This window comes from Pleurodeles waltl, chromosome 9, assembly GCF_031143425.1.
Source record: "Pleurodeles waltl isolate 20211129_DDA chromosome 9, aPleWal1.hap1.20221129, whole genome shotgun sequence".
Lineage (NCBI taxonomy): Eukaryota > Metazoa > Chordata > Amphibia > Caudata > Salamandridae > Pleurodeles > Pleurodeles waltl.
In genome coordinates this window covers 823,251,332-823,264,198 of record NC_090448.1, presented here as the reverse complement: position 1 = coordinate 823,264,198, position 12,867 = coordinate 823,251,332, and positions in this window count along the sequence as shown.

Genomic DNA, 12,867 nt, shown 5'->3' with positions numbered 1-12,867 from the left:
TGGCGGTGTAGAGTATCAAAGGGAAGCACCATTATTCCATCTTGAGAAGTGGAGAAATGGATATGGTTAACAAGTGACAGGTGGAGAGATGGATATGTGAGAGCGGCAGGACAGTGGTGTCAGTGTGAGCAACAGAGAAAGCCTCAGAGAGGATCCACATGTTAAAAAAAGCATAAAGTGCAGTGAATACTATTACCAACAACAACATTAATATCAACATTAGGTGAAAGTAAATGCAAAGGATGCACATAGTCACAGATCGTTGGGGTGCATGCATCCCCTAGGTGCACGATGTGGGTGACAGTGGGAGCAGGTGGAAAACAGGGGATAAGAAGGACAAATCCCCCCAACATCTTGATACTCATGTGGCAAAAAGGCTGGAGACTCACTTCAGCAATATTCAGATGTCAACTCGGGAGGTAGATCAGAGCCATCATGGGAAAGAGACAAGGGTTTTAGCAGTGATTGTGATTTGTCCCTGATGTCCGCCTGAGTTAGTTCTTCCACAGATATAATCTTTCTCTCCCATTCAGGCTGTTTCTGGGTGAGCCAAACTTGTTGCAGACCTAGGCCCTCATTAGAACATTGGCGGTAAATGCAGCCTGCCACTGCAGCGATGGCCGCCAAAAGACTGTCACAGCAGCTAACAGCCGTCTGCCAAATAATGACCTCAGCTGGATTTCCGCCACAAGAAGGGTGGAAATCCAGCTGTCACCATGCTGGCGGATGGTGTTAAGGTGGCGCTGCTACCACCAGCAGCGCCACGCCAGTAGAACGCCGCCAGACGTATTATGTCAAATAATATGGCCTGGCGGTGTTCTGCTGGCGGGCGCTGTTAGTGGTAGCAGTGCCCCGTCCCCTGCCGGAAGACCCCCTGGATCCAGGTAAGTTGGGTTTCCGACAGGGGAGGGGGTGGGGGTAGTGTTGTGTGTGTGTGTGGGAATGTGTGCATGAATGCGTGAGTGTGTGCGTGAATGCGAATGTATGTGTAGTGTTGTTTGCGAGCGTGTATGCATGTGTGAGAATGCGTGTTTGAATCAATATGTGAATGCGTGTCTGCATGTCAGTGTGAATGTGGTACGGATGTGCGCATGAATGAATGGATGCATGTGTGTATGAATGCGTGTATGCCGGTGCGAATGAGTGTATGTATGTGTGGTGTGTGTCTGCGTGTGTGTGTGTGTGTGTGTGTAGGGGGTGGGGGATTGGAAGGGGGAGCGTGGATGGAGGGGGTGGGGGACGTCTGGGGAGTGCTTGGGGGGAGGGGGTCGCCTATCAGTGACAGGGAAGGAATTCCCTGTCACTGATAAGGCCTACCGCCATGGTTTTCGTGGCGTTATGAACGCCATGAAAACAAAGGCTGTAAACAGGGTCAAAATGCCTGAGGCGGTACAATAGCGACACCCAGGCTGGAGATTCTTATCTTCAGCCCGGCGGCTGCTACCACCATGGCAGTCAGAGTGTTACATTGGCGGGTTGGCTTCAGCCAACTCGCCAATGTCATAATGTGGCGGTATGTACCACGAGCCTGTTGGCGGTACCACCACCACATCACCACTGACCGCCGGGGCAAAATGACCCCCTTCGTCAGTTAAGGTCCTCACTATTAGTCACAAGCCTGCATTACCCCTTGTATTGCTGAGGTGCTGTATCCATGCTGGAGTCACCAATGAATCCAAAAGTTGGGCCAGGTTTGTGAAAGTCCCTGTGGCACCCATCCATTGTGGCCAGTTCATCAAGCCCATATTTGACATCCCACTTCTTCAGATGTAGGTGTAGATCCAGAAAGGCCATTCGCTTGCCATTGGTTTCTAGAGAAAGATCTGCAACAATGTGAATCCAGCTGCCATCAGTCTCATATGGACCATGCTTAGGTGCCTTCAGGAGGCTTTGACAAGTGAGGGCATGTCACAGGAAGCAGGCTATAAAAGGGTTGGGGTATATTTCCTTCGTATTTGGTGAGAGTCGGGTTCAGTTTCTTTGTGCCCTTTGGATTTCAAGAGAAGAAGTAAAAGACAGGCCAGTGATGTGCGGTATGTGCTCCAGCAGAAAGGCCTTTGGGTCTGTCTTTTATATTTTCTCTGGCATCCCATACAATCTTATGTTGTCAAAAAGCTGCCGATCTTCCAGGTCAATCAATTTTTGTTTGATGCACCAGAGTTCCACACTTAAGGGCATGTTTATACTTTTTGATGCAAAACTGCACTAACGCAGTTTCGCATCGAAAAGTTTAGCACCGGCTTGCACCATTCTAAAGCACCAGCTGGGCACGAAATTTATGGAATAGCGCAAGCCGGTGCAAAGGGTGGGCTAGTGTAAAAAAAAATGACGTTAGCCAGGTGGGGGGTGGCGGTGTGGGAGAAGGGGGTTTTGCACCAAAAAATGACAGTAGGCTGGTTAGAGGCAAAAAAAAGCCTCTAACCAGCCTAGCGTAATTTTCTGATGCAAAACCATCCATACCACATGACTACTGTCTTAAAAAAGACAGGAGTCATGCCCACCACCCGAATGGCCAGGACAGGGGACCAGTGTCCCCTGGGCATGGCCATTGCACCTCGTGCAGTGGGCCCCAAATTGGCCTCCCAATGGCACTCTGCTTAAAAAAAAAAATACCTATACTTACCCTTCTTACCTGGGATGGGGCCCCCATCCACAGGTGTCTCTCTGGTGTGGGTGGGGTGTTCCTGGGGATCTAGGAGGGCACCTATGGACCCATTCCATAGTGTTTATCCATGGAAATGGGTCCAAAGGTCCCCTAACGCATGGTCTGACCCAGCCATTAGATGATGGTACAATGCAGCAGGCTTTGCACCATTATTTAGCCCCTGCTCCCACCTGTGCGTCATTTTAGCACGGGGGTCAATATGGGGCTATGGGGTTACCACTAATTTTTAGATGGGAACACCTACCTTGCATCTCTTGGACGCAAGCTAGGTCACACATCTAAAAAGTGGTGCAAACACCAATATTTTGACGTTAGAGGTGTGTAAAGTCAAAATATAAATATGGAGTTAGTTTTGCACTGAATTTGCGTTAAAAAAATGACGCACATTTAGCGCATATGGATATAAATATGCCCTTTAGAGTCTCTAATCCATCACAATCAAAGGTTGGTCTATTGCTTCCACTTTGGTGTGAAAAAGACCTGTGTCTATTTTTTTGGGTTTTCTTACCTGGGTGAGGTTAGTAAATTTCATGTTCATGGTGAGCAGGGTCATAGGGAAGTGATTTCTCTGACAAGAGTGTCTGGCATCCTTAAGGTATTCTTCCCCCAGACTGTTTGTCTTTCACCTCCTGTTTTTGCTATATCTTTTGTTGGCCTTATGACTCTGAGCACTTTACCACTACTAGTCATTGCTAAAGTGCATGTGCCTCTCCCCTAAAACATGGTAACATTGTTGTAGCCACAATTGGCATATTTATTTTACTTGTAAGTCCCTTGTAAAGTGTTTCTCCATATACCTAGGACCTGTAACTTAAGTGCTATTAGTGGACAGCACTGATTTTGCCACCCATACCAGTAGCCTTTCAAACCTGTCTCAGACATACCATTGCAGGGCCTGTGTGTGTAGTTTCAATGTCACTTCAACTTGGCATTTAAAACCTTTTGCCAAGCCTTGAACTCCCCTTTCATTAGATATAAGCCACCCCTAAATTAGTCTCTACGTAGCCCGGAGGGCAGGGTCCATGTAAGTAAAAGGTAGGAGATGTACTTTCACGTTTTACATGTGCAAGTAGTGAAAAACACCCAAAGTCACTTTTCGCTATTGTGAGGCCTACTCCTCTCATAGGCCAGCATTGAGAATTCCTTAATATACTTTTAAGATGTAATTCTTGCTAAGAAAAGACTAGCTAAATCATGTTTAATATCATTGAAATGGTAATGATAAATCCTCTTTGATGCTAAAGTCGATTTACATTACTATTTAGAAATGTCCCTTTTAGAAAGTGTGTATTTCTCTGCTTTTACTGTTCTGTGTGACTTGCAGCCTGTCTCTAATACACATCTGGGCTAGGTTTCAGCTGCACTTTATGCACTGTCTCTAGACAGCCATAAACACAGGAAGGATGGGTGTGACAAAGGGCTCATCTTCAATCATCTGCATTCTGATGGGCCTTCCTAGGATGGGAGTGTGACATGAGCTAGCACTTACACTTCAATAGGGAAGTGCCTGTCCCCACACAAAGGGCTGATTACCCCCACTGATAGTCTAGAGCCAGGGCTTGGGTGAAAGGGGACCTGGGCACTTCAAGAAGCTGCTTTGAAGCACCTGCACTTCAAAGGCACTTTTTTGGTATAACTACTTGGGCTCTGACTCTAGTAAAAAAGTACATTTCTGGACTTGGGACAGACTTTGCTGTAGTAAAGACTGCTGTGCTGTGAGGATTGCCACTTTTCCTGTACTTACTGTTCCAAGGAACTGTGTCTCTGCTCTGCTGATCTGCCCTGCTGCCTGCTGATCTCTGCCCTGCTGAAGACAAGGGCTGGACCCATCCTGCTGAATCCAGAGTGACTCCAAGGGCTTTCTGGCTTGTCCCCTGTTCTTCTGCAGTCTCAGGGACATCCAAAACTGCCCACAACTCTCCCGGTGCTGTTTGACTGTGCCACCTGTGAGTCCTACCCTGGCCTGAGGTGCCCCTTCCAGTCCTGGGCCTCAGAAGTAAGTTCTGCAGCTGATTTCTACAAAAACAACTGCATCTCCTCAAGTACATAAGAAATTAAACTGCCTCGCTACTTCAATGCTGACCAGAGGCTGTTCGGTGACAACTGATTCACAGCCTGCACGTCCCAAACACGGTTTTCTGTGTGGCTCAACGACAACACATCGCATTCACTTCAAAGGAGTTAGAAGCAAAAGTGGGACCTGACTGTAAGGATCAGAACCACTGCATCATGCCCTCGACGTTGGCGCTTTGCTCCATCAAAGGTACTGCTTCAGTGGACCCCGAGTGGGTACCTTAGCTGGCCTACCCTCTAACATGGTTGGCCCGAACTTTGGATTTACACCGTTCCCTAGCAACCTCAAGTAACCTTTTGACTGTTAGCACTATTTCTCATTTAATAGTTAAAAAATCATATCTCAATTTCTTCTGATTGAATTTTTGTCATTTTGATCTTTTTACTCTGATAATTATTATCTATTTTTCAAAACCTGTGTGGTGTATTGTTGTGGTGTTTTAATTTGTGTGACTGTGTGTGTTGGACAATTACTTTACATGTTGCCTCTTAAGTTAAGCCTGACTGCTCTGTTCCAAGCTACTAGTGGGTGGGCACGGGTTAATTTAGGGAGTGTAACTAACTTACTCTGATTAGGATTGTGGTTCCTACTTTGGCAGGGTGCATCCCTCTGCCAACTAGAGACCCAATTTCTAACAGTGTCCAGAAGTGTATCTTGTGGAGCAGGGGCAGCAATAGTCTTGCCACTTCTGACCACCTCCATGAAGAGCAATTGTCAGGAGGACTAGCCTGGTGCCATTGAGAAATGAAGGTCAACCAGAAGACAGAAGTAGGATAGTCAGGGAGAGGCAAGGGATGGGGCAACATAAGTGTTAGCATCTTGAAAGGTGAAGTCACCATCTCAGTCATGCCTCATATGCAATGATTGACATAGGAGAAGTTATTGGCTAGCACACAGCAGACCAGTAACAGGCTCGCTCAAAGGGATGGGGGGGGGAGGGATGGTGTGGAAAAGACCCAGAAGTGACGGCAGGACATGGACAGATGGCCAGCAGGCTCTCCTATGGGTGGAAGCAATAGAGTCCATGGGGCAAAGCAGAGAAGTCTAAAGCAGCTACAGGGGGCTCCTCCCATAGCAGCACAGCAGGCCAGCAGAGTAGAGTGGGGATCAAATAGCACCCCTGCTCTGCCACTATGGAAAGTAAGGAGCAGCAAGGGTGGAGGGTGAGCACAAGTGTGTCTTGTCAACAGCTGCCAAGATGCCAAAGGAGGAATGGAAAGACACAGGAGAGGTCTCACAGCATGCACTGGTGGTCGGAAAACAAATCTCCACCATCTCTGGATAATCATAGTGATGTAGTACAGAAGTGCAGGCTATGTTTTCTCCCCAGCTGGGCGGAGTTTCAAAGAGAAAAAGACAACTTGGTTCTTAACATAACTCTGCCTCTCTTCAGCAACAATTTCTTGCCTCTCCCTGATTTTGGAATGTGATCTATATGTAAATTAACTGCATTGCAAAATCTCCAGTCACAGGAGAGTCACAGAACACCCTGTCTGAATACTGCGGGATAATTTTGACCCCGGCGGTCGGTGGTAATGTGGAGGTGGTACCACCAACATGCTGGTGGTACATACCACCACATTATGACATTGGCGGGCTGGCTGAAGCCAACCTGCCAATGTACCACCCCGACATCCATGGTGGTAGCAGCCGCCGGGCTAGAGATAAGAGTCCCCAGCCCAGTGGCCGCTATTGTACCGCCTCAGCCATTTTGACCCTGCCTACCGCCATGGTTTTCATGGCATTCGTAACGTCACGAAAACCATGGTGGTAGGCCCTATCAGTGACATGTAATTCCTTCCTTGTCACTGATAGGAGGCCCACTCCCTCCCAAAGACTCCCCAGATGCCCCCCAACCGCCCCTCAATCCACGCTCCTCCCTTCCAATCCCCCACCCCCCTACACACACACGCTGACATGCACCACGCATACACACACTCACTCACACAGGCATACACGCATTCATACACGCATGCATCCATTCATTCATGCACACATCCGTACCGCATTCACACTGACACGCAGACACGCATTCACATATCCATTCATACACGCATTCTCACACATGCATACATGCACGCAAACAACATTACACATACATTTGCATTCACGCACACACTCAAACATTCATGCACATACCCCCACACACAACACCCCCTCTCCTCTGTCAGAAACCCAACTTACCTGGATCCAGGGGGTCTTCGGGCAGGGAGCGGGACGGAGCCCAGCTACCGCCAGCAGCGCCAGCCAGCAGAACATCGCCAGCAACACAAGAATAGCCGAAATCCAGCTGTGGTCATTATTTGGCCGACGGCTGTTAGCCGCGGCGACGGTCTTTCGGCTGCCATCGCCGCGGCGATAGGCTGCATTTACCACCAATGTTTTAATGAGGGCCTGTATGTATCTATTGTGCTACTTGTATTTTGTGAATCTAGACAAAAGGCAACAGAGTGCATTATGAGTTAGGAAGGACGCTATGCATGGCTTCCTGTGATGGGCTACAAACAAAGGGATAGAGGTCTGCAAGGAAGAGCAGGCCACTATCCCTGCTTTTGCATTTTGAACTGGGTACTGTTTTTGTCCTCAAACAAGCCTGTTTTCCTTGAAGGAACCAGACCTGTTTTTTAAATGAATACATCCCATTTAGGAACTCATCGGAGGGAGCTTGAAGTGGTCTTCGGGACCACTTCCTACTGCCGAGGAGATTGCTCCACATAATTCATTAAGGGGAAGCTGTCGAATGTGGACATCTTACCATTTGCAAATTGGTTCTCACCTCCTTCAAAGATGCATATATTCTCAATGGTCTTTAACTGCAGTTGCAGTCATAAGCCATTTCTCATCCCATTGTGATTCGCAAATATGAAAGAATGCCTTTCCGAAAGACTCTGTAAATCCATTTTGCAATTTCAAAAAGCTTCACAGTAGCACACAATCGTTTTAGTAGATAGCAGAAGGCCATTTTGGAATGGCAAACTGGTGATTTTGCATATCACAAGGTTTGTGACTACTAAATAGAGCTGGACGTCAGGCCATTATTCTTTGTTGCAGTAGTGGAAAACCCACACTAAACACTCTCCTCATTTTTCTCATGGTTGTAACATTCCTCTTCCTTTACCTTAGATAGTCTTCCCTCCACTATGTATTCTTCTCGGCCCTAGACCTCTACTCCTCCTTCTTTTATGTCAATATCCTAGTAAAGATAACCCTGCCCACTGAAAATGCATATTTTTGCCTATACTCAAGTAACTACAGCCCTTACGATCTCATAGTACTTCTACTCATACCTGTAACCTTTACGCCTTTGACCCCATTCATCAACCATTTCCTATACCATCAAACCACTTCCATGACCTATATACTGTAGCACCTCTGCCACTATCTATACTCTAGAATATTTTACCCCTCCCCTCTTCATCACTCCTAACCTTATTCCTCTTTACCTAATTTCTTGCATGGCTTCCTTGATCTCTTTCTCCTGCATCAATCATTTAAAAAAATTCCCAAAAAAGGGATTTTGCCATCCTAGAGTCATCAGACATGTGTTCTCAGATTTATTTTTTCCTCCAAAAACAGGTGGAGCTGGGGAAACCTGTAAAGGCTTGGGAAGAAAGCTTGTGTAGGTATTTTCCTACCCTGAAAATGGTTGCAGGTTTACTTTTCTCATTGCTCTAGCGGGCGAATATTTTCTTCACTGGGAAACAAGAACAAAAATGATTCTGTGCAAATGCACTGATGCATTACACTACTGGAAGAAAACAGGTGTAATCTATGATAGGGTAGGGGCCGTATCAAGCAGTACACTCACATTTACCTCCTATGGTTGAGTCAGAGTTGTTTACTTAACCTTCAGCTCAACCCTTTGGGAGCTATGGCACAGAGGAGCAAGGCCTGGCAAAGGAAAAATGTGTAAAGCATTTAACAGCACCAAACAATGGAATAAAAAATTACAAAAAATGACAACAATTTATAAACATAAAGTCTATTTGTATGAATCTTTATAGCCCTTGATGACCAGAATCCATTGGAGGGTTCCAGAGATATGAATTTGTAAAGCATTTAAAAACTTTGACATCAACTGCAAACAATCACTGGCAAATCAAAACTGAATACTTTTACCAAGTTTGTAACCGTTTTTAACACTGGGTTTGGTGCCGCTGACCTGATTTGGGTGACCAGATCCAACAGGATAGAGATCTATGAGTCTTAAAATAAATCTTAGGACAATTGCCTGGCCACAAGAGCATTTTAGAGTGAGTTCCAAACATTAGAGGTTGACTACCATTGACTTCTATGGAGTCATCCTTTTGCTGAGGGATGCAGGTTTAAAGATGCTCAATGGATGCTCCAGCTGCTGTGCGGTCCACGGGGATGAAGTCTGGTTGAGTCCTCAGTCCACAGGTGAGTGGGGGAGACTCTGGCCACAGATCTTGGGGTCCCACAAAGTCCTCTTTGCAGGTGTCAAAGGACTGCTGATGCAAACCTTTTGTTCATGCAACACAGTGGTCATGGTGCAAACCCTTGGTGAGGGATACACAAAAGGCGATGCACTGCCATGTAAGAAACAAAGTTGCATAAAATACAAAGAGAATCCAGTACTCCAGTGTTGTAGATGAATAGTTCTTTCTTTTTAATACTTGTTTGCAAGTCCAAATGCTTGATTTATCACAGTTCCGTAAGTAAAGTACATGGAACAATAAATAGACAGCCAACGCGTTTCGCCCACGTGCTGGGCTTCTTCAGGGCTGTAATGCAACATAGAAAACAATGTATACAATGTACCCAAAATTACAAAAATCCATTTACATAAGACACCCATAAAGTTCAAAATGGGGAAATAATAATAAATCGACCAGAGAGATACTATGTACCAACAAGAAACATACAGCACTATGAGGCCAAAAAAGAGTGCATACAATTCATAAGTGCATCCAAATGTACACACGTTACCGATGAAATGCAATGGGATGTGTAGTCTGAGAATTTAAATGATATATAAATATAAAGACAAGAAAAGCCCAGAGAAATGGATAAACATACAAGAAAAGTAAATTCATCCAATGAATGTGCATGTGAAAAGAAATTAATAAGAGGAAAGAGAAACATATCTGTGTTAGAAAAAATCAAGTAGATAAAGGACATCACCCTGTGCTGGTGAGACAAAATAAAAAAGACATATGAAGGATAGTACATATGTAATAAATCATACCACAGTAGAATCCAATCGGTCGCAATCAGCAAAAATAGTGCGTTTGGGCACGATAAATGCCTAGCAGGAAAGAGACGTTCATATGTCAAAAACGAAACTGAGTAAAAAATGTGGAAATTTCAAATATCCACCCATAAATTTAAGAAAGTAAAAAAGCGAGAAGAACACATGAGCGAACACATTACTGAAAAACTAAATGGAAAAACAAAAAGTTTATCAGGGACAGAGGTGCTGTGTTAGTATGAGCCAGAATAGAATTACCAAAAGGAATGTTAGGGCGGTAAATCGTGACCGCTTTAAATATTGCGGACCGTTGTATTAATGTGTACAGAAAAAAAAGGGGGATGCAAATGCTGAAAAGCAAGTGTAAATAACTTTCAATGATGCATGCAACAGCATGCTGCCGTGAAAACAAGTAAGATTGAGTCTTAAAAGGGATGCAAAACAATAAATAGCATCTCACCTGTTTAATAAAGGCGGTTCCTGAAATGCAGGATATCCCGGTCAGAACGACCGTAAAAGTAAAAGTAAATGTGCAAATGCTGAAAAAACAAGTGTAAATCACTTTCAATAACGCCTGCAACAGCATGCTGCCGAGAAAAAAAGGGAATACGAAACATTAAGTAGCATCTCACCTGTTTAATAAGGGCGGTTCCTGAAATAAAGGATATCACGGTCAGAACGACCGTAAGGGTAAATATGAAACCAGCACTGATATCATGCTGGCACCAAGGTGTAGAGGCGAGCAAACGCCTCGAATGCGAGCGTCATAAATAAAATGGAACCCGGAAGTCCGGGTTCTGAGAGTAAAGAGCGAGAAATAAAAAACGGACTATGGCGGCGGCCATCTTGAAGTTACAGTGGATTGTATATGACCTGTAGAGCCTGGGTTAATAGGAAGAAAAAGTGCAAAAATAAAGAAAGGACTATGGCGGTGGCCATGTTAAGGGTGCAGTAAGGCTCAGAAAAAGTAAAAAATTACAATAAATAGCTGTGCCAAAAGAATTTTAGATAAAACACAGAATATTTATAACCAAAAATATATAGGGGGTTATTCTAACTTTGGAGGAGGTGTTAATCCGTCCCAAAAGTGACGGAAAAGTGACGGATTTACCACCAGCCGTATTACGAGTCCATTATATCCTATGGAACTCGTAATACGGCTGGTGGTATATCCGTCACTTTACCGTCACTTTTGGGACGGATTAACACTCCTCCAAAGTTAGAATAACCCCCATAATGTGTTAAAGCAGAAAAAAGGGGGAAGAAAGTCTAATATGTGAAAGGGGGCAATGAAAGGAGATATGTAGCAAAAAGAGAATTCCTAACGGTAAAAGAGGGGGAATCATAGAATGAGGGCGGGGAGTCAGATCAGAAAAAAACAGTAAACATGAGAGAAGATCAAGAAAGAAGAAGCAATAGAATAAAAGAAGAAAGATAAATAAAAAATTGATGTGCCCAAAAGGTATATAAAAGATTGCAAAGATAACGTGAGAAAGCGATCAGGAGAAAAGAAGATTAGCCCCAAAGGAGTGTGAAATGCCAACACCAAATCAAAGTTGATATTAATCCTGATATTATACAGTTCGAACATGTAAGAGTAACAAACAGAATTACATGACAAATACACAGAGCAATATATACATATAGGGGGTCATTCCGACCCCGGCGGTGTCGGCGGGAGCACCGCCAACAGGCTGGCGGTGCTCCTGAGGTCAGTATGGCCGCGGTCAGAACTGGAAAACCGGCGGTGTCCTGCCGGTTTTCCGCTGCCCAGAGGAATCCCCCATGGCGGCGCAGCTTGCTGGCCGCCATGGGGGATTCCAACCCCCTCACCGCCATCCTGTTCCTGGCGGTTTCGACCGTCAGGAACAGGATGGCGGTGAGGGGTGTCGTGGGGCCCCTGGGGGCCCCTGCAGTGCCCATGCCAATGGCATGGGCACTGCAGGGGCCCCCGTAAGAGGGCCCCACTTTGAATTTCAGTGTCTGCTTAGCAGACACTGAAATTCGCGACGGGTGCTACTGCACCCGTCGCACACCTTCCACTCCGGAGCCGGCTTCCTCGTGGAAGGGTGTTTCCCACTGGGCTGGCGGGAGGCCTTTTGGCGGTCGCCCGCCAGCCCAGTGGGAAACCCAGAATGACCGCCGCGGTCTTTTGACCGCAGGACGGTCTTCTGGCGGTCCCAGCCAGGCCGGCGGCTACCGCCGCCGGCCGGGGTCAGAATGACCCCCATAGTCTATTGACAGCCGAAAGGGATAACACTACAAAAAGTAATGGAATTCATGGTCAGTATTGTGGCCTAATTCCGCTCGCAGGTGGCAAATCCAGGTTGCCTCCCTTTAGCGTAGTGTCAGTTCCCTGTTACCTCCTCTGGGGTGGGTAGGGACATAGTCAATTCCCTGAAACCAGATTAATGAGTTATTAGGATAGACAGATGCTATATGTGTTGTTAATGGGTAGTCCGCGTCAAATTTTTTGATGGCTCGTAGGTGTTCCTGTATCCTAATTTTTAAAGAGCGTTTTGTACTCCCCACATAGATTTTGTTACAAACACATCCCAGAACATAAACAACAAATAAACAACAAATTTGGTATTACAATTAATGAAGTGATTGATGATAAATGTCTTCGTATTGTTGTAACAGAAATCCTTCATTTTATCCCGACCAAAAGTACAAACGTTGCAATCGTGGCATGTGAAAAATCCCCTGGGTTTGGTGGAAAGCCATGTGGTGGGACTAGGAGTAAAGATGTAGCTGGGACACAAATGGTCCCTCGAAGTTAATCCTCTTCAATAGGGTGAGGGCTAGTCTGCCTTGGGATGGATGAATTTGGTCGCAACCAATACCCATGGGTCAAGCCAACGTTGGTACAACATCTGGCTATTTCCAAATTGTTTGTCGAAGTGCCCGGTGTCT